The 23580-nt window shown below is 36.5% G+C and overlaps 1 protein-coding gene across 16 annotated transcripts in view; it reads right to left on the reverse strand.

Moving 5' to 3' along the window:
* LOC308071356 (uncharacterized protein) overlaps positions 1-23580 on the reverse strand; it is a 533731-nt gene that overhangs the window by 346305 nt on the left and 163846 nt on the right. For all 16 annotated transcript variants that reach the window (XR_013931099.1, XR_013931100.1, XR_013931101.1 and 13 more), the window contains 2 exons: positions 21141-21192; positions 13292-13553 (listed from right to left, as the gene is read on the reverse strand). The gene's annotated coding sequence lies outside the window, so the exon portion shown is untranslated. The remainder of the gene's footprint in view (positions 1-13291; positions 13554-21140; positions 21193-23580) is intronic.

Here is a 23580-nt window from a genome sequence, read left to right on the forward strand (position 1 = left end):
TGCTGAACTAGGTCTAGTACTCACTCAGAGCAATGTTTCAATTGCTCTGAAAAATCTCTTCCAAGATGCCTTGCCCTAAACTCTTCATAATCAGAACAGCCATAGAAAACTACGATATAAAAGTGCTCTGCAGTGCAATATGCACTCAAGTATCTTAGCAGTATGGATATACATGTGTACACTTATGTTTATTTTACCAGTTGGAAATAACTGGTCTTTGTGAAGGTAAAAGAGGATCAACATACAGCCATTACTTTGGGGCTTACAAAAACCCTCTTTGAGGGCATAACCATTGCATCTGCCTCATGCTGTCTTCATTTGTACAACTGAAATTCACCCCAAATACACTACTCAAAATACTGCAGAAATTCTGTGCCTGCAAGAGGAAAAAGGACTGTTGCTAATGTTTTATTAAAGTCTTGTAGTTCTGAACTAGTGTGTTGCCATTTTATAAGAGTTGGCAATATCCTCATGAATACCTGTGACAAGTGCCATTAACATAAAATACAAAGTGGAGTTGGGCATGATGAGATATTTAAAATCTAGGCATGCACTTGCCGTATTTAAAAATGTACTTCACAGATATATTTTTAAACTGTATATTTTTTAAAAACAAGTCAATTCAATGCCTTATATTTTGAGTTTTAATTCCAATCAAGCTAATTTCTAGTCATCACAAACACATACCTGCCAGTAATGAAGGCTGCTTAATTAGGTCCAGATAAAATAGCTACAATTCTGTTTCTGATCCACCTGTCAAAGCAAATCAGTCTTTTACACGACTTCAAAAAAAAACAAATTAGACTAGCTGATGATTTTTTGAATATTCAAATAGACATACTGAAGATAAATCCAAACCGAACTTGAGACTGAACAAAAGCCTGGAACGTGACCTCAAAGATGAAGAGATCTTGTTCTGCCAGAAGCAGATTTCCAAGCTTGGTATTTCAGGCTTATGGAGGCAAGGACAGGGTGCTAAAAAGTGGCTACTGGAAAGGATAGCACTGTCTTCCACAGCTTAGGGCAAGGTAACATTTCAATGCCGTGTAAAATTAAACACAAATAACAATGTTAAAGGTCCTGCTTAACACCCCAAAGCCAGGTGACTTCAGAACAGACGTGTGCAATTCATGCCATTATAGCTCTATGAGAAAAAATACTTGTGCTACTATTACTGAAACAAGTAGAAAATCTAGAAGGCTGACAGGATTGAATGCTAAAAAACACTCTTTTTCATTGGCTTTGAAGATGGACTAGTAGTCTGAACACATTTACTAGTAGGCAGATAGTGACATAAATTGACCATCACAAAAGGCATTATTTGACATATGAGATGTTAATTAGAACTACTCAGTACAGCTCTGAGACATCACTAATAATTGCTTAATACTGTAGGAGCTCAACCAACAACTTCCAAAAGTGTAGGATTAGGCACAAATGCTAGGCAGCAGACTAGAGAGAACATACTGATTAAAAAGTACCACTAAGTCACACAACGTTAGTAACTAGAACACAGGAAAGGTAACTCAAAATTTTAACATGGAAATTATCTACTAGGCTCTGGTAAGTGAATCAGTCCATATGTCCTTGCTGTTTCTGTGCTTGCTACGTACTCAATCCATTAAGTGAGAACTGACCAAAAATGTCAGTTTCATGTGTTTTTTCCCATTCGAGCCTATCATTTACTCTGCTGGGATAATACTTCTCTCGTTCTTTGATTCCCTACCAAAGTGGTTTTGCTGATGTTAGTTACAAGAACACTAACTTTTCTCCAGTCATTTATAGACATTGTATTGGCAACTAATGTGCCTTCTAGAAGATGAACTTGTTCATTTTGATTTATTTACAGTGCATGATGGCTTGCTCTTTTCTTCTAACTGGCATTCTAAGCACCATCCCAATTATGCCTTTAATTTGTTTAGATTGGATATTTTTTGATTTGGCTTTCCAAATTCAGTGACAGTGGTCTGTCTGACTTTATTAGATGTCTGCATTATTTTCTTACCTTATGCAGATAACTCCTGTAAAGCACAGTTATGGTAGCAATGAGGCAAAGTTGTTATGGCTGTACCAGATTCCATAATGTTCGGGTTTTTTAATTCTTTTCTCTATGAGTAAAATCCTGACCCAGTAAAGTCAATCAGAGTTCTTCCATATCCCCCTACCACATTCATATGAGAGAAAGTTACGAGTATCAAAGTCTCAAAATCCATTCATGTTTGTTTCATTAGTCTCTCTGCTTTATTGTAATGAAATCTGTCTTGTTAGATGATGAGGTCTGATGTGCATCTCACAACCTTATGTTGTGAAATTAGCAAGGCATGCACTTGTTATGCCTACGTATGGCAAACAGCTTCACAAGCCCTCCTTGAAACGAGGATATGACTTGTTTTCACGTCTGGCTTATTTTGCTCAAGGTACAACAGGAATGAATTAGGATCGTGAGTCAGAACATGAGATTTTTTTTTTTTATGTCATTAGGTCTCAGCCTGGGAAGACCTATATATTGACTTGGTTGCCAAATTAAGGGGCTGACTTCCTCAAGTGATTCATATTCACTTGCTCTACCTAGAATAAATGCTGTTCTTACTGGATGCCCATGACTACCTATTATTTCTACAGTCCCAAAGCCACAGATCGATATGGCCCTGTCTACATCTCTGAGAAGCAGGGGCAGCTTTAGGCCAGCTGGCTGTTAAAAAGGGTTATGTTTTAACCTAGGCATTTCCACACAATTCACTAATGATGTTGCACGTAACTGTACACTTGATATTAATTAGCCATCATTTCCAAAAGACTTCCAGATTCTTGTCTCTCATATATCATTGTCACCATCACAATACTTAAACTGGATTGTATTCAGCTGTTCCATTTATGTACTTTTTTGTCTCTAGATCAGAAGTAGATGACATTTATTTCAAATACAGATGCTGCATTGTTTCAGAATATACCACATACTGCTGCTGTTTCAGCCTGCAGAAACTTATGGGGACTTTACGTAGCATGATTAATATTTAACAACAATTGGGACTAAATGTCTTGCCTCGTTAGGTTCATCCTTCTTGAGTACACTCTGAAGTGAATGGAAGTTGTCCATTGTGAGCCTACAGAAAGGAACATGGATGGATCCCTTGACCCCTGCTCATTATATTCCACATATAAATTGGTGGCAACATATTGCAAAACTGCTAAAGACTGCAAAATATACAAAACTGGACAACTGTTTCCTTTTTTTGTAAACAAATGAATCATCTACTGCATGATCATCAGTGCTTCTTTGTAAGACCTGAGATTTGGGTTAGAGGTGTTGGTCAGTGGTAGATTAATGATGCTCCCACTTTGCTCCATGACAGGTGTACTCGGATATCAGCTACGCAACCTAGAAAGGTTTTTATCATAAGGAGCAATGAAGACCTCATGGGATGGCACTAACGTTACTGACATTTAACCAGTCTAAAATGGTAGATACAAGTAGCATGTTTGTTTGTTTGAGCTCTATTTGCTACAAGACCTGCTAGCCTTCCAACAGTATTCAGGATTTTGCTAATCTCTCCTTTCTCCAAAGACAGCAAGCAGCTCGTAGCATCATCTGCTTCTGTGCAGGTTGCAGATTGGCTACAGAGAGCCTGCCTTTGTTAGGTGCTTTGCATCATTTGTTCATGTTCAGATAATATAGCTAATTGATTACCCCATCAGAACTGGGTTCTCCACCTCTTTGTGATGTTGTGTGCTCTAACTAATTTTTATTTCATCTCTCACCTAGCCTGAGTATTTCTGGCACAGCGCTTCGCCAATTATATACCCTCCATTAGCACAAAACTCACTCAGCTTGTCAGTGCTTATCTGTGTTGTAAAAGGGGAAAAAAACCCAGGACTGTCTTACATCACAAGCCTACCTGCCCAGTGTGTTCAAAATCATGCCCTTAAAACATGCTTTTAACAAGCCAGTAAATATTGTACCTTTTTCCCCAACTACAGAGAGCAGGGAGGTGAGGCACTTCTCTGTGTAAAATGGCACACACATTTTGTAGATCTCATGTTCTAATGCTATTAGCTCAAAAGATTGAATTAAATAGAGAAAGGTTAATGAAAGGTTTTAGTCATGATTGCAGTGACCATGAGGAAGCAAAGGGGCAAGAGAAATGGCAGCTTTAACAATTAAACTCCCTCAACACATTCTTTTAACACTACTGCCATAACACAGTGAAATGCCACAGTTAATCAGATCACGCTAGCTGCTAACACTCTTTACTAAGAAGTTGTGACTCCTCTGTTGGGATGTTCTACAAAATGATCGTGTTCTTCATTAATGCCAAATAAAGGCAGCATATTTTAGATGCCACAAAAATTAATATCCTTAATTGTTTATAAATATAGGAGCTATTTATATCTTTTTTCATTCTGATACATCAGCATTATAAATACATAAGTACTACCAAATCCCTATTCCCCTGTAAATCTCAGTTCTACCATGAAATGGGAGGCTACAAGCACCTAGCAGCGGTGTTGTACCATACAGAAGTTTCCAACATATGCTGGAAGTACTTTGCTTACCTCACTAAATGCCAAAAGCAAGTCTGGCACTACATCAGTCAGTCAGATCTTCTTGCTTCAAGTATTTATTTCTCTGCCTCTATTAAGTTGTAAGCAAACATCTGAGTAGTTGAACCTCCTGCAATCACATTTTAGGATTGGCCCTTTCTGCATATCAATACAATTCAACTGCACGATATTTATAGTGCTAGCACATGCCAGAGGAATAAATTATTCTACAAAGAGCCCACTTTTTCCAATAGCATGCTATGATGTCCTTACTGAGGATAAAAGTAAACAAAGAAGCCAAGGCTTGCAGAGGGAGGAAGACAATATTGGCCAGCAATAACAGAGTTAGGTCTGACTGTACAAGACCCTAGTTTAAGTCACTGTTTCCTCTGTGCCCTGGCCAAGTGAGTGAGATTATCTCTGTACAATAAGGTTAAGAGCACAACTACAACTCCAGGATATTTCCGGGTTAAACAATTAAAAGATTTTGGCACATTTAGATATTTTAGTAACATAAACACCCCAAAGCATAGAACTTCTTCAGGTTAAACCAAAGCTAGCAGAGACACATGAAATAAAAAACATCTTCCACAATTTTATTCACCACCCATCTTAAACATTTTTTTTAGCAATATCATTTACATGTCATCAATATTCTGAAAACTAAGATAAAAGCATGATGTGTCAAGGAGGAGAAAAGATGTTCCTATTAGTAGTAGATAGGTAAATTGTGTTTTGGGTGGAGACTGGTAAACTACAGTAAGGCTCTGGTAGGTGTTAAACCATGACAAGGTGCAAAGTTTAAGATGTTATCACTACCACCCATGTGAGGTTACCTCCTCACAGCAGAGAGGTAGTGTAATATGCTCCTGTGTATAAATGCAGGCCCACACTCCTTATGAGTCTAAAAATACTGCAGGTTGTGGACTATGGCAGCTGGGAGGGGATATATCCCAATACTGGAGCACGGGCCTCCAAATTGGGGCAGAACAGATGATTTGGGGACTGTAATATGTTAAACCATTGCAACTTAAATCTACCAGAACACATTTACCAGAACCCTACATGAATAAAAGTGGGAAAAGGAACAGAAATACCTTACATCACTTGCAGGAACAATGTCTGATAGTTTTGCTGCTCTGTCCTTCATACAGTGGATTTTTTGTGGCTTTTACAATTTTACAGATACCAACTTGAGAAAATAGATTATTGAAAGTTTAATGAAAGGTTTTAGTCATAATTGTGATGGCCACGACCTAACAGGCAGCCAAGGAAACATGTAATTAAAAAGAAATACCAAACTTATTTATCCATTGCCAGAGCACGAAGAAGTGCCACCATTAATTATACACCACATTGATTACTAAAAAAAGTTGTCATGTATCCCTTTGATGATGCAAGATGGTTGTGATGCTACTAAAACTTCTTTGTAAGTCTTAATTAGATCATTTGTTTAATCTGGGGTTTTTTCATCCCATTCTTTTTCCTTTCTCTCTACTTTTTTTGTTTAGCTGTTTACTTTTTAAAAGTTGGGAAAATATGTTTTTGAAAGTACTCAAGGATTTCCACTATTTATGTAAGTTATACCGGGTATTTTCCTGTGCTTTGGATGTCAAGTACCATAACCACTTGAACCGTGCCAAGACTCTCTCTCTACAACCTTCAAAGTTATTTCTCTTATATACTGTTATAATCAACATGCTGATCAGATACTGTGTGTAGAATTGAAGCAGAAAATTCCCATTGAAATCTGTGGATCTTTGTTTACCATCCTGTAACACAGAGCAGAATCGTTGTCTTTGTTCATAGAAATATGCACCTATAAAATAACGTATGTAATGTCTGATGAATATTCTCTACTATTCATGAAGTTAAAATTAACTTCTTGTTTTAATTGCTTATCAGTTCCATAAGCATAATTCCCATGGTTTGCTTTCTTTGGGATCTGCTCCCTTTCCTTATAGAACTTCATATTTTTATGAATTTTTACTGTTTAAAATGTATATGTATGTAAATTATTATGCATCTGAGCCTTTCACATCAGAGGTACAGTATAAATACTAAATCAATGTGGAAAACATCATGTCTGCTTTAACTTGACTTGATTATACCTAAATATGAAAAAATAAATTAGCATTTTACTCTATTTTTAGTTGCCTTCATTGTATTATAGAGTATATTTGTTTAAAGTGTGTAGATTAACACCCCTCCCAAGTATTTCCTATAGGTTTATGCTAATAAAGTGAAACTTAAAATAGCTCATGAGGGACTAGGAAGAGAGTTAGTTGTCTAATATAGATATTCCTTAACTGATGGACAAACATGCTGGAAACCTTGGAATACTGCGTTTTTTCTGAGAACAAATCTACCTATTGCAGATGGTCAATCTAGCACAAGCTTTGTTAAAAAAGGCTGAGACATCATTAAAAGCTTTCTTTTAATTTAGATGATATTTCTGCTCATGTTTTCCATAATTCATTATTGATTACTCTTAGATTTATTACCTATATTTTAGCTAACAATTTAATACTCAAGAAGTTTTAAAAATAAAGCAGCTACAAAATGCTGGGATTCAGCAGTCATGCCAAAGACTATTTTTCTTGTCCATGGACGTGATTGACATATGAATGTGACTCAGGAAGAAAACATTATCAATATGAAGAAAAGTTACCACTTTTGAATGATGTTGGCTTGCCTTGTAAGTATTCCCTGGGTTGTATCCGCATTGCATATTCTGGTAAGTATACATAGTCAGGTTCTCTTTACACATTTTAGCTTCTTTAATAATTTTGTTAAATGCAGAAGAGGGGAAAATAAAGACATATTATTAATAAACAAGCAATTAAACAGGTTAGGGCAACAATGCAATGCTGGTCATTCAGGAACCCTGTGCTAATTTTAATTAGCTGCTTTCCCTTGCTTTCAAATGTAATTAAAGCAGCTTAGTTGTGCTCAGTGATGCAAACCACCTTATTTAATCACTAACATTATTTCCCTGAACTATTAATGATTTTCAAAACGCTTGTTTATGCAGAATTAGAACAGTAATTATCTTACCAGTTAATTTTGTACCTTCACATTTCACACCTCGCTCAAACGTCATTCATTTACCATAGCCTTTCTGTCAAAACAAAGAAATGCTTGTTCTAAATGTGCTTCTGACTGCCAAATTGAAAGCCAAGTTTTGTAACACTAATAAAGTAGCTCCCAAGTGAAACAGGTGTAGTAATTTAGACCCTTCCTGTCTCAAGCTTGCACGTACATGCTATGTCTTTTCTTTATTAGCTTTAAAATGAGAGCTTGGTGTGCAAAATAAGCTATTTAATTCAGACTTGTGGAGCAGAATATAATCTTTAATTTAAACTAGAGCAGTAAAAAAAGGCCTTTAATTTTAACTGGCATGTGCGTGTGAATTTGAATTAATAATCCAGAAAATTGAAACTGTTTTGCTGCTGTTGCTGGATAGTGACTGTTCTTCACATGCCCTTAGTTTCACTCACTCCATTTCTCTCTCCCAAGCTTTGCCTAGTGCCTGTTTTATGATGTTGCTGTCTTACAGAAAGGGAATTCTTCTAAAAAAGAAACTCTCCATTGATTGAATTCTTGCAAAAACATATTGTGTTGAAAGAAATTCTTATGTCTGTATTAATTCAGTTTACAAAAAGAATATAATTGGTGTATTCATTATAGCTACTTAAGTCAGAATTGAAATGCACCACGAAATTACACTTCACGAGACATCAGATTTTTTCCTGCTATTTCTTTTAATGTAAGTTAACAACTACTTTTGTACTTATAATCATAAAATATAATAGCCTTACTACTAGCAAACAATTCTTTCTCCTGACTCTTGTAAGTCTTCCCCATTACCAGGAAAATGAAGCAACTGCCTAATGTCATACCATAGAAAATCTGTGGCAGAATTAGAAATCAAAAAAAGAAAGCTCCATCTTTCAGCTGCTCTGAACAGTCTCTGAGGTCTCCTCCACTTCTGCCAAGTTGTGCAGCCAATGCTAGTGATGAGCACATGTTGCTGCTTCTTCAGAAGAAGGCTTGCAAGCTAGATGAGCAGCCTACGAGGAGTCATTCTCCTTCCTCTCTGGGGCCACACATCAGACACATAAACATCTATATGTTTAACTCAGTTCAATTAAGTTCAACATTTCATTCCAAAAAATAAGAACACAGCCTAAAAATCCCACTGTAAATCAGGTCTATCACTTATACACTGCGGCCGTGGATAGCACAGATACACACACACACCTGGCAAAATTCTGCCTGAGAAAAGGGGACAAAAAACCTTGGATTTGATGTAATACTTCTACCACTGACATAAACTAACCATGTTTGTTTGCAGGAAAGGTAATTGCAAAGAGAATATCAGATCTCAGCTTTTAAAGGCTCGTTAATGTGATTAAATTTAAACATGAAAGCAGTGCATTTGACCTCCACTGGACTACTTTAAAGCATAAAGTTACCCCTGTAAGTGAAGGGATGGCAGATGCACACCTAAGAGTACAACAATAATTTTACACGTGTTCATTAGAGGCATTGAATTACTGCAGTCAAGATTTTAAATACTATATCACATTTTGCAAATATTCTAAATACATCATAAATCATACAGAAGAAAGCTGATCAATGTACAAAAGAAACTGTTTTAGTTTAAAAGCCATATTTTTTCTAAAAGCTTTATATGCACCCTGACAAAGTAGTTATATCTTAATAAATTTAAATGTATTAGATTTTCCCAAAGATTCTATAAATTTGAGACAGCTAAAATTATTTCAGTATTTTCAGAATGCCCAAGATCCATGGTCTCCTGGCAACTAGCAATCACATGGCTGTAGAGGTTTTGGCCTACTGTTACAATGCCGTTATATGTTTGGTTGATGATTTATTCAAACCCAGTTTCAAACCTGCTGTTAGCTCCCTCATTGCTTTAATGCAGCTAGTCTACCATTCATAACTGTCAAGAATGAATTCACTGGGACTTGGGCTTATTAAGCACCCAAACTGTGTAGTGAACATACTCAGTTTTGTGCCTGGGAATGTGAATAAACACTATACTTTCCATCCTTGTAAATTGATCTCTGATGTTTTTAACACCATGCAGTATTTTTATCTTGTTATCAAGATACTCAACCATGAACTCCAAAGAATACATTGTGTACAGCTCAGTGTTAGGTGGGAGCAAGCCTGACTGCCTCCTTTCTAACAGGGGCACAGGCACAGAAGGAGAGGTTGGTGCAATACACTGTTCTCGCAGTAAGTTACTGTAGCACAAAGTATCAGGTCTGTGATTTTACAGAGAAACAGGAAGGACAGCCTCATCTTCTGGATACAACACTGTGCTTGGAGAGGCAGCAACGGACTTTCTTAAATACTGACTGACTGCTTTCTTTGAAAGGCGAAAGATTGCTCTGGCAATTAAAGAAGCAATCACAGTGGATATTTACCCTATTGAGGACAATATATCAATTCTCCTGGTCAAACATACCAACTGTATAAATAATATAAAGAGAAAATGGGGTTTGAAAATAAAATATTACTTAACAAGTGCATTTATATTTTAATCTAGCTCTGTTAATTCAATAGCTTCAAAAAGGCATATTTGAATTGGAGGCTTTAATAGTTTTTCATGTTGAATAATGTGGTAATATGATTTTTCTCCATTCTGTACACATAAGGAACGTTCTAAAATGTGTTACCACAATTACACAGCAGCAGCGTGCATGCTATTTAATGTGAGCCTGGGAATAAAGCTGGTTTAAACCATTTGGTTTAAAACAATCATAAATAGCCTTTTTAACATAATGATTCTAGTATAGTATGTTTTGCTTGAATTTCAAGGATTCTAGTGGGGAAAACAAACATTCTGAGCACTAATTTAATTTAAATTAGGATTATGGTAAAATTCAAGTTCTGACCAAACAGCAATTAAATAAAATTTGAGGTTGTGTTTTCTTTTTGTTTTTGTTCTGACACATAGGACTCAATATTTCTTGAAAAGGAAATTATTATTAAAAATATCTAAAGATGCCAGCAAGAATAACTGGGGGGTCAGGAGGTTTTTTTCTTGAGTGTTTGCTGATGTTTTGCCCATCCCATCAACAATTTCAACACAGAAATAAAATGGCACTCTATCTTCTGGACAGCTTGATGTTTGTCTTTGCTGTCAAGCAAAAAGGGATGCAATTCCATTCATACAGAGAAAATCAGAATAATGCAGAAAATATGACAGAACAATTCACAATGATACCCAGTCATATCACACTTCAAGGGGTCTAGACTTCTTTGGTACACAGAGACTAACATATAGAGCCCTAATGAATCAAGGTTTTTCATTAAGAACAAATGTACTTTCTTACCAGCTCTTTATGTTTTCATGAAGAAGATGTTAACACAAATAACTTCTTAAAATTATTACTACGTCAGTTAATTGCACTACACTTTAAGCCTGATGCTGTAAACACAACAAGCCTCACTGCTTACACTGAGGAGTGGCTGCAACAGGACTACTCTGCATTACACCTGGGAGCCCATGTGGGAAAAGTCCTACAAGTATTGGGAGAGTCATGAGATAGAAAGATGAATATATGTAGGTTTTTCAAAAGGACAGTTGCCCTAGAAGATTAATCATCATGCATTTTCTACAAGACTTTCCATTGAAATTCATGGCTTCCTTTAAAACAAACAGTGGACACAGTTCTCCAGGCTGTTACATTTGTTTTGTGGCAATGTAATGTCATTAAATTTAACTACCCTTGAACTGGAAAATATATACCGTGTTTGGGCTTTATCTTTAAATAAAGCTTACTGCTGCTCCAAGTTAATCAAAATCTTTTGCAAACTTGGAAAAAGGGTTACAGCACGTCCATCTCTCGATCTTCTTTCATAGTGACCTATAGAAATATGTTCTTTGGAAAGGTGAGGCCATGTGCATAGGAATGGTCTCTTTCAATGTATTACACTGAATGCTGTTAATTTTTCAGAGTCATGAAGCAATTCAGTATTGTCTTACTCTTCCTGAATATTTACTGATTACCTTGGGATGACATCAGATGGAAATTTAGGCAGAATCAATATTGGTTAGTTTTTTCTATAGTGATCATATCTACAGGAGATAAAGGTTTCATGGAATAATGGCTGAGAGTTTGGATCCAACCTTTCATGCACTTAGTCTTATGGATAAATTCACAGAAACACCTGAGTCTGACTTGCTCTGTACCAAAGTATCCTTATATCTTATCAGATACTTCTATCTGTCCATTAATGACATGTAAACCTGGCCCTAAATACAGGGATGCAATGACATGAATTAAATGAAAAATGATGGGTAGTAGTAGCAATTTACAGTCTCCAAATGGTTTAACCATTTCTTATTCAGAGTCTTAATCTGGGAGAAGTAATCAGCAGCTAAACTAATCAAAGAATGCTATGAGGGAAGGGAGGACAAGAAGCTCTGTAGGTCAATCAGTGCGGCTCTGTACTTTGAAGCAAGGTCTACTATAAACAAGCTATAATCCGTAAATTTCTGTATAACCTGTTTCTTAAATATTATGACAATTACATAGCCTCCTTAAACAGCTGCTCCCATCCCCCAATTAGCATTACTGTTTGACAGATTGCTTCTTTCCTTATATTTAATATCACATTAAAGAATTATTTCTTGCCCTGCTCCCAGTGAACATAGGGAACAATTGGTCATTATCCTATTCACAGCAAGCATTTAGAGCTTATAGCATTCACCCCTCAGTCTTTTTTCAGCTAGGTAAATCCATGAGTTTCCAGGGGTTTTGCTTGTTCCATTTCATAAGTCTTTGATCAGCCCACATTTATCTTGACCAAAAAAACAGGCAAAGTATTGCATCTCAGGTCTCACACTTCAAGAAATAATTTTCTACCTCACTTTCAGTCTGAGGGTCCTGATCATGCAACCTGGAATTACACCTTGTTTTTCTTTTCCCCCAATATTTATAAAGATCTTTTGAATTCTAAAGCAAATCTCCCAAGTCCTTGCAAACACTTCCCAATTGGTGTCAGCCAGAAATTTTAAATGGTATCTGCTACTCCGTTGTCAGAGATAGAACTGGATCCATGAGAGGCCTTAGGGAAGCCTGTTGTGTACATCCTTGAGTTGCAAAACAAAGTATTCCTATCTTTGAGTATTTTTAAACATTTATGTAAATGTTGTACTTGGTTTCATCCTGTTCATCATTTCTTACACTACAATCTGTATTATTGAAGCATAAAAAGAGGACATTGTAGAACATGGGGGTTTTTTCCTAGTTCAATCACAGAGCAGATTCAAGTTATTTTGTGAACTGAGGAAAAGGAAATGAAAGGCAAGGCATACCTCATCTGCCTTAAAAACTGATAAAAGAAAAAATGAATTAATAGGAAAGTGAGAAGGTCATCAACAAGCAGAATCCCAGGAAGTGTAATGGATAAAGCCAACTTTAGTATAAAAACTCTCCATAGGTACTCTCTCATAAACATGACCAGTGAAAACTTCCCACAGAATTTTAAAAGGCAGAAGGAAAGTACACAAGCCAGGCAACGTTAGTTTTGCTTTTACACATAATTTGAACTCTCAACTCTCATATACGATGCGTGTTTACTGGAGAGAAAAAACCAACCACCAACCAACATTAGTTTTTCCTTTACTTTTCCATACTTGAAAGATTAACAACAAAACTAGTCTGGATAAAGTTTTTGTGTGATTACTTAACACTGTTAATCATACCTCAGGGCCTTAGGTTTCCACAGAGGCTGAAGGCAATGCAAGGACTGTATCTCATCCTTTTGTAAGCTATCCTCCACAAAAGACGCCCTCCTTCCCTTGTTGATCTCAGACCGCATAGCCCTGGCCTTCCGCTCTGCCTATTTGGTTCTTGCTCAAGCATTCTCACTTTTCAGCTGTTCACAGGAGGGTGAGTTTTTATGTATAAACTCAAGGCCCACAAAAGCAGCACAACAGATTGCAGGTAGAGTTTTCACATCCTTTCCTGTGAAAGAACAGAGAGATGTATATACATGAAGTTTCTTCATTATAGTATTGTGCTTGTCCCAAAAAGGAGTCCAGAAGCGAGGCTTTAAATCCTTAAAACACCTCCCCCATGCTTTGCACATGTAACTCCGTATTTCTTGAAAAGTAACATTCTGACATGATGTTAGGTATAGGAGAGCACCAGGTGAGAAAAGCTAGTTAATACTAACTTCAAATATAAAGAGATTAGCACATGTCTGCTTTACCAAAAAGGAGAGTACATTTGATTACACAATGGTGGAGAAAGAAGATTCATAACTTCAGGCAAATCCAGAGACAGACATAATACAATTTTTTTCCAACTTGCGTGTGAAAATCCCAAAGAGAGTAAACTAGTCACCGGGGATGCAGAAGTATTTATCTATTGCCTGTAAGTATCAAGGCAGCCTTCTTTATTACTGTAATGCACAATGAAACTAGACTTATTGCACATGTTCAGACAAAACACAGATCAGATGGTTAGTGCCATCACTTGCAGAAAGCAATATTCAGCAGCTTTGTTCATGGCCTAGGTCTCATGTCAAGAGGACAGAAAAATGTTCCAGAGCTCTTGTGTAGGTCTCTCTTACCACCTTGTGCATTCAGCCTCCACACTCAGAATTGCTGCCAGCTCAGATGAAACCCATAATATTTTTGTAACTATTGTGTTTTGACAGCGTCAGAGTTGACTGATGTAATAGGTAGGAAGCAGAGAGCCTAATAAATCCTATTAAAATTTAAAGTTTCGGCCCAATTGCCAAAGGTGCATGAGGTAATGTATCCACAGTTTTCAATCACAGTCTCCTTTACTATGGCCTATTTCAACCAGCCTAATCTAAAATGAATGCATTAGGGTTTGTGTTCTTTGCACAGTTGCTGCCAGTGTCTCTCTGCCCTTCCTCCTGATTTGCTTGGTAGTTTGGGCGCCTAAGGGAGGGGTGGATTAAATTGGAAAATATAAATAACAAATCAAAAATTAAAATTGATTGGATAAACAATTTCCCTTAGACTGTTTCTTAATAAGTGATTGATTTTTTAATCAATATTCATTATTTCTCAGAACATACCAAACTGTTTATTGAATAAATGAATGGTTGGAACTACCATGACATGAAATCAAATAGGTGAACCAATTTCTTTAATAACATGGGCTGAACAGGCTACCTCATCTTACCTGGTTTAAACTAAAAGTCAGAAATTCAAGACCGTTGAGTAAGTGATCTGAAAATGTGTTTTAGGGAGCATGTGTTTTCATGTTTGATATGCACAGGTGTACAGCCACATGCTGATTTGTGTGATATTTCTAAATTGCAGGTGAAAGTTTCTTTCTTTTTGATACAACTTTTGTGTTCTTTCCCACAATTCTTCATTAGTCAGCATACTGCAAAGCTTCTGAAATAAAATTCAGATCTGAAAAAATGAGATCTGTAAAACTGTTCACTGTAATGTCTTCAGACATGGCAAATGGATTTCACTAATAAGTTTTTATTCACCAGTATCAGATTCAGTGGTACATATAAACTATATGCTGCATCCTAATATATACTTCAGAGTATTTCATATTATTTGGCATAAATAATATGTAAATATGTAAAAAATAATCTCCTTTTGAGGCATAAATGTTCTGAAGTTCTTTTTTTCAGCTGAAGAGAAAGCACTAGGGTACAAGATCTCCAAGAAATGTTCGCACATTTTTTTAAAACACAAGCAAGCAGATTAATTTAGTTCTACATAATACAGATCATTACATGATCTTCAACTCACAAAATTTCTTGCAGTATGTGGAAATACTCAACCTTCATTTGTACTCATAATATATGTGATTCTACTTCTTATGAAAAAATATAAACTGTACTAATCAACTGTTAATTAATTTGTAGGAACACTCGTTTTTAACATCTATTTTAACTTGTCACAATTAATTTAACATATGACCAAACAGCAATATAATTCTACAGCTCTGCAGAGATAAAAGTATGAAATAACCTGAGCAATGAAAGGAATCAGGATAGCTGTTTCAGTTTGTCCACATCTTGTAAATGAATTCCACGTGTTCGTTGTTGTCACAATTAATTATAGAGGAATCAAATATCAATCTATGTGCTGTGTTGTGATCTACAATAACACTAATTAATAAAATGAGATTTCATTCAACTCACTTCTGTAGATCACAGATTTCTGCAAATGGTGAAGACCCATGGTAAAACCAGGAACCTAATCTAAAGTCTGAATCTTCAGTTCTAATTTCACTTTCAGTGTCGATCTACCTTACAACACTGCTTCCCAAAAATGAAGCTGTAAGTTGTGTAAGCAGTCTCCAAATACCTAATGAGTGCAACAAATAATTACATGGAAGCAGATCAACAAAAGCAAGAAAAAATTTAGTAAGGGGTCAGTCAGACTTAATTCTTCAAGCTGCCTCTCTGCACCCATGTAGTTTCACCAAAAGCAGCCCCAAGGGTTCATATTCAGGGAACTGCTGTCACACTAACCCTGAGGTTAAAAAAGTGTTAACTGTTGAAATGAAGCTGTTTCCTGCCACAATATATAAAAATTCTGCAGGAATTTGAGTCCAGTCATCATCACATCTAACAAATGTTTCTAGAGCATTCAGGACTATCTGACCTCATGAGGGTCATCATCACTGACCACAGCGACACTTTCCCCTAATTCCAAGCAGAACATCCCAGGCACTAATGTTCTAGATTCACTCACAGAGCTTTCCGCTCCCTTAGTCTGGCACTTTGCACTATCCACTTTAATATACACCTGCATGAGTTTGCTAAGATGCAGTTGCCGTTTGGAAAGTTTTAAAAATACGTAATTTTTCCAGTATGAGCTTGCTTCAAATGGCTGCGATTGTCCTCCGGGTTGAGGCAAGAGGAGACTTGGAAAACCGCGCAGGAGGTGAAGCAGAGGCAGTTTATGTCCCAAGGACTGGCCAGAAGATGGTGGCAGAGCGCAGTTCTCCCTTCCTCCTCCTCACTTGGTTTATCACGGTGATTTTAACCATCATAGACCCCAAGGTCCTCTGGACACCTCATTACACTGCTACACAGCAGTCTCCTGACTTGTGCCATCAACTTACTTTTTATGTTTTAAGATAACATAACAAGCTCAAAGCATTGGTTTATATCCAGTTCATTTAGTTAGACCTCGGCACTTGCATAAACGTTGCTACAGGCTCTCCCACATCTGCTAAAGAACCAAGTATCACGACTTCAGTTTTGGTAGTGATAAAAATCAAACATTTTCTGGAGCCATTATTGCCTAAAATGTTAATGCAGTTTACTTTTTTCAAATGTGATCGATAGCTGGGGGAAAAGTGCCCATAAATTACTAAAGGCAAACACCATTCTATTAGCACTCAGGAGATTTCGCAACATTTGCCAGTCTCTGTTTTACTGGGGAAAAAAATTAATTTGCTGAAAGCCTAGTTTTTTACCTGTCTTTGTCTTTCTCTGTAAAAGAGGGAAATTTTTATCATGAGTCATTTAGGAGATGTAATTCTAATGTACTATAGCTATAGGTTTCAATTAATGTTCTACCTCTCTGTCAGCTTTACATTCCATGTTTTATGAAATCATTAACTATTGTCATGTTTCTATTATGATACGATTAGGAAATAAAGAGATGTATGTAAATGGAGATGTAAAATAAATGTACAACAGTTACTAGGAGCAACATCTGTGCACTATCATACATGTTTACACTAATTTTCTAAAGATTGCTCCATTCATTACAGAGCATTGTTACTTGCTGTGGCACAACCCTTATTTCCATGCATTTAGACACTGAAGCAAAGAGAGGGTAAAAGAGAGCCTAATCAATACCACTTTTCATTTTGCTTCTAATGTGCTGCCTTTCCCTTTCTTTTCTTCATGAACAAATCCAAAAAAGATCCTGACGTTACAGTCATAAAATGTAATTCTTCTGCAGAAACACAGACAATAATGCTCTCTGTATTCAGGCGTATTGCATATTCTAATGGCATTTGGCTAAATTGAGTATGGATTTAACATCAAAGGCTTCATGAATTTTTCAAATGAGATATTAAAGTCAATATTTCAAGTGAAAGATATTTCAATTTAGTTGCATACACAACAATAAAAAACTTCTACAAGGCAGAGGTACTAGTGGCTGTGGCAGTATTAGTTCATTCAGGAAATTATTAGTTTATAAGAAAATCAAACAGAAGGTTGTGATATGGCAATGACACTGAATAAATTAGACTAACCAACACACGCTAACGTACTTTATCTCTTGGAGTCTGAAGCAGAACTTGCCACTGGCATGTTCAGTGCTTCAAGCAGGGCTTCGTTTGGGGATATTCTGTTTATTTATTTTGTAAATTCAAACGGTTAGCATCAAGATGTACATTCAGAACCTCAGAAATCTGCTTATTTTCATGCCTGAAAGGGCTTAGGCTTACTGTACGCAAGAAAACCTCCCGATCTTTTTATTTTTTAATCTAAGTGCATTTTGCTCCATATTGTCAATGTTTATGCAGTGCTGCTCCGGCTTTCGGTCTGAGTAATTGAACATTCAGACTCTGCCCGCAAAAAGTCCACTGAGCTCTGACAACTTGTGTGTCCTGGCAGAGACAAAGACTTGCAAACAATAAAAACATGATGTCTGGTGGTTCCTTTCCTATTCTAGCTGCATGGAATGCAGCAAAATGCCCATTAAATCAGTAAGACGTTGTATTGTGATGTCCTGACGTATTACCACTCATGCGGGAGCTGGATGCGCTATACACACATAGCGCTTATTTAGGCATCTGTAATCACAGTAACATTGTGCTACTCTAAGACCAAATACATCACTTGCTCACACGCCACATTAACAGCAGCCACAGATACATACCACTGAAGATGCAACTATTACTGATTTTACTATTAATTCTTATATTACTAAAACCTAATTATAATTAAAAATAATTAATAATAAAACTACTAAGAAGAAATGCTGTACTTGCAGTCATCCTGTACTGTTACTGCTACAAATACAAAAAGGTTTGCTATGTATGTGACACTTTCACAGAAGACCCCAGCCAATTCTTTTGAGTGCCCCTAAACACAGGTGGGAGAGCAAATCTCTGGATACCAGGGGAAAGTTACAGCGGTTTAAAACTTTGATTGTCAGGTAGCTTGGGCTCACAACATGGACATTACTACAAAAAACTCTGATCCTAAATGCATTTCCTTGAAACCAGTGGGTTGTTTGACTCTACAATATTCACCAGCAGTGTTTACACTTACTGTGGCAGCACTCCAAGGGGTCACAAGACTCAGAAAATTGAAGCTGGCTATAACTAAATGTTAAACTGCTAAGCCCATTTCTGTCGTCCATGGTGGCTGCTGGCCTGGCAGCAAATGCTGACCCAATTCAGAACTAAACAAAGCTGGTAGGCCTGCGGGGAACGCTCGCAGAGACGGAGGCATGCCATCTTTCCCCCATTCAAACACTAGATAATTTGTAGCACTGTTTAACTTATCCAGTTTGCACCCTGTGGGTCCTGGGGTTCTAGACAGCTGTTTGTTCACCCCTAGAGCCCTTCTGAGGCTCACTGGTCAAGGCTTTATAGTATTTTCATAAAATGGAAAGTGCCACCATCTCAAAGGCAATCAATCAGGGATAAATATCATCTTCAGAAACAGTGCTCTCAGAAAATGTATTTCTTGTGGTAACAAAGATAAGGCAGAAGTTTTGTGCAGTTAATAAGATCCACTAATAACTAGAATTATATTTTCAAAATTGCCTCTGGGGCTGGGGAATAGGATTTTCTTTTCTTCCGTTGTGATTTCTGGACATCCTTGAGATCATTTTGAAAACTACAGTTCACACCTAATGAGTCAGCAGTGCATCCAAATACTTTCAGTTTAAATTACTGAAGTCTTGATCTTTTTCATGACATGACTTAAAACGACAGTTAGGATGAAAGATTCTCCCACCATCTCGTTTTACATGAGAATCATTGTTTAAGGAATGATCCTCTGAATTCAATAATTTAATATTTTCCCTCTCGATTATCGGGATATACATAAAGTTAAGAGTACCTCTCTTACGAGATCCATGTCAAAATGAGAGTTCAAATCATTCTTTAGAGCACAGTTAACTAAAAAGGAGTATTTGGTGCTAAGATCAGAAGAGGAGACCAAGCTGTAGGATTTGATCTTAGCCAAGAAAATGCTATGCCAATAATAGAATCATTCACATGTCATGCTGTACATAACTTTTGTGTTTAATGTAAGTCTTTATTGAAAACATATGTGTAGATTATCCATAAAAATAAACTGAAGAGATTGTGCTACCTAAAACGTGCTTTTGACTCTTTATTAACTGGTGATAATCTGCACTGATCCGCATTGCAATTCCATTGCAGATGTTGCTGACATTAAGATGTATGACAAGGAAACTACAGAAAGAGTCAATTTAAACAGGTATTTCACATTAACTCAACAATATATGCAGTGCAAAATGTCTTTCATGAGATTTCAGTGCAAAGTGTCTTTCATGGGATTTCAGGTTTTCTACTTTATTCTTTGCAATTTTATGCATGTTATTATAAATAAAGAGTAATGAAAGTCCATTTGACAGTTCTTTGATTTTTCTCTAATTCCATAACTTTACACAATTTGCTGATTTGTTGTTTGATTTTCCTTCTTACTGGAGGCTAGAGAAGGAACGGGTAATCATGCAGTTAGACTGAAACTTGTGGCACGGGGAAGGCTGGTTACATTTTTCTAGATCTACCATCCTTACAGCTGGAGCAAGCACAGCTGCTTTCAGACTTGTTAATACATTCTGTAGGGAATAGAAGACTTGAAAAGGATTGTACTCCTGTGCTTTCCCCCCCCCTCCATACAGTAAGTGGAGCTGGCAGTCCACCAAAGCTCAGAACCTACGCCCCTGCAGTGTGTAAAAGCACGTGTGGCATTTCATTAAGGGGGAAATGATGCCTTCAGGGCACCAAATAAGACCATCTTCATTACAGAGGAAGAACCGTAAAGGATGAAGGAGGCAGTGAAAATGCTGGGACAGAAAGGTGGGAAATGCATGTATGATGAGATGAAGAAGTGATCCCTGGGTCACATTGTGACTCTTTCCTTTTCTTCACTTTGTTACAGGCTAAGTCCAGAGCATTGGCTCTCCATCCAGGTAGAAGATACACCAAGGCCCCCAAAAGATTTTTTTAGTCTCTATCTGGGAAATACATTTTATTACAAAGTCTTAGGTGGTTCATAGCACCTGTGATAGTCCTCCAAGCTAGGGTGAATTTTGTGTGCTTTTACAGAACAACAAAGCAGGAAATAACTTAAGGAAACACCTTAGTCAGCAGAAACAAAAATAAAAAGCTCCATGTAGGTCATCTGAAAAGCCTAAAAGGTAATCAAAAATCAAACTGTTTGCCAGGCACACTATGTAAAAGAACAGGAACAAGCTCAGTGCAAAGTAAAAACCCCAAATTTTTCTAGTAATGTGAACTACACAGACGCTTTCTGCATCAACTCCTTACATATTTTGGAAGCCACACAATTCCAATAAAAGCAACAGGAGAACTTACCCGATTTCCACAGTTCAGCACTAAAGCTCTGGGTGCTCATCTACCCACCTCCCTGAAGGAAAGAAATGTTACATGTCAGGAATGAGTCCAGTAGTTATCTTCTAACATAGGAACAATGCCAGCAGCATTCTCGTAATGGCAGCATTAATGCTGAAAGTTTACATTTTCAAAAGGGAAAACATTTACAGACACAAACTGGGTATTTTAAACGTCACAGGACTCAGCGATTGGATACTGCTTAGCCTTGTGGCTAAAGCATTAAGCCATTGGTATCTATTTGCACCAGAATAGATCTTCTCAGTACTTCTTAATAAGCTAAATAATTAACCCAATAAAATTTGAAGAAAATCAAAGGCCGTATAATTATTAACAAATCAGAAATAAAAAAGTTACTTATTTTGCTAAAGAACAGATCATGAAAATTTTTTCTATTCCGTGATATGACAAAGAAAACAACATAAAGCTGTAAAGGTTTACAGTAATTCAAATTCATTGTACTTGTTATAAATCTCAAAATGCAGAGAATAACTTTATCTCACTGCTCAGTCAATTAGTTCTCTTCCCTGTCAAGGGAAAAGCAAACCCCAAAAAACAAAACAAAGCAAAACCAAAAAAAAAGGGCAACAAGCTCACTTCCACAGCAGAAGAGCACGAGTGTAATCAAATGCAGGTTTGTACCAGAAATATAAATAGTAAGATCGGAAAAATACTTTAATAAAGTACTGCATGCAATTCCAAGGAAAATTAGATGAACTATTGAAAACGATACAAGCGTACACAATTCATTATACAGAATATGGTAACACTTGGCTAAAACTAGTGTGGAGTTCCTCACTTTAATGAGCACAGTCTTCACCCACAAATTAAAAATAAACAAATAAAAAAGATACGAGTATGACCTCACTTATTGGCAGCTGATCAAACTGCAATTTGTCCCACGAGTTGTGAAGCCACTGCCTTATAACACATCAAGAACTCTTGCTTATTGAACTGATCTGTATAAAGTTTGAAATTTTTTTTCTGGCTACAGCAATTGCTTTTTCCTATCATAACATTTGGGTTTATGTAAATGACAACTTAATGGTTAATTGGAAACATAGCATGATGTTTAAAGTTAAATCATGCTCACTTAACTTTGTAGTATCAATGCACCATCACAGAATAAAAGTACATTTCTTTAAGTGGAGGGTTGTACAACACACCAAGTAGTCTGGTGTTGGTGTGCAATGTTGCCGATGATAACAGCAAACTTTAATAACTACAACAAATAGTCTATATCTTTAACATACATGTATTACCATAACTTTAAAAACAGTAGTTTTCATTAATCATACAATGGCATGCTTCTTCATTTTCAACCAGATGATTAAAATACAGATATATTGTCCTGAACATTATAGATATTGCAGGCACTCAGCCATTCTTTCAAAATATTGTTTTCTAAGCCTTGTTTAAGCACTCAGCTACATATTTCAGATTACAAATATTGCTAAAGTTTCCAGTTTAGAAGTGGACAAAAAAGATCCTAAATAACAGAATGAAGTGCATGAATTTTCTGCCAAAACAAGAATAAAGCTTCAGGTAGAGAATGGTTAATTCAATTTCCTCCATCCTATTACTGCAGCATTTCAAACATAATCAAAAGAAACTAATTTGAATTTTTTATAAGGAAAGTCTGAAAATAGCTTGATAAACTATGGATAGACATCTGTAGCTTTAACTTTTTATTTACATGAATCCAAACACCTAAAAATGTTTGATACACAGAGAAGTCTATGCTGAAAATAAAGTTATTTCTTAGAGAATGGGTCAACAGTCTAGAGATCTTAAGCAATTTATTGTCCAAATCTGAATGAATTTCACAGGAGTTGGATACCTGAAAAGGAACTGTAAAGATCCAAAATACAATTTTACCTCTAACCTATGTCCTCTAAACAAATAATTTCCTCAGGGGTTGTAGGTCAATCTTTTTCATTATTTTTTTCAGAAAGGAAGCAATGGGTGTATCATTAAGCTCTTAACCATATAAATAGGCAAAAATTGGTAGTCATTCCAGATGTGGAATGTGGTTGGGGTATGCTGAGATTTCCAGCTTGTAGAGGAATGACTGCTGCTTTGCCCATATTTCTGAAATGTATATGAATGGTAAGAAAAGAGCTATTGTAGATTTTTACCATCAGCTTGTGAGAGGCTGAAGCAGAGAAAGATTTCTGAATGCACAGCCCACATTTGATGTGTACAAAGAGTCTGCAGATCTGAACTTATGATGTAATTGTTCAGTATTTAGATATGGAGAAAAGACTTTGTGACTACATAAAACAAGTTTTGGGCAAAGTATGAAAGGGAAAGAGGCTGAGATTAGGTTGTTTTAGATTAGCCTGAAATATTTTGTCATTCATTCTCTTTATAAAAAGTACTTCTACAGTATTTATTTTCATTA

The sequence above is a fragment of the Falco punctatus genome (genome assembly GCF_963210335.1).
Source record: "Falco punctatus genome assembly, chromosome: 11".
Lineage (NCBI taxonomy): Eukaryota > Metazoa > Chordata > Aves > Falconiformes > Falconidae > Falco > Falco punctatus.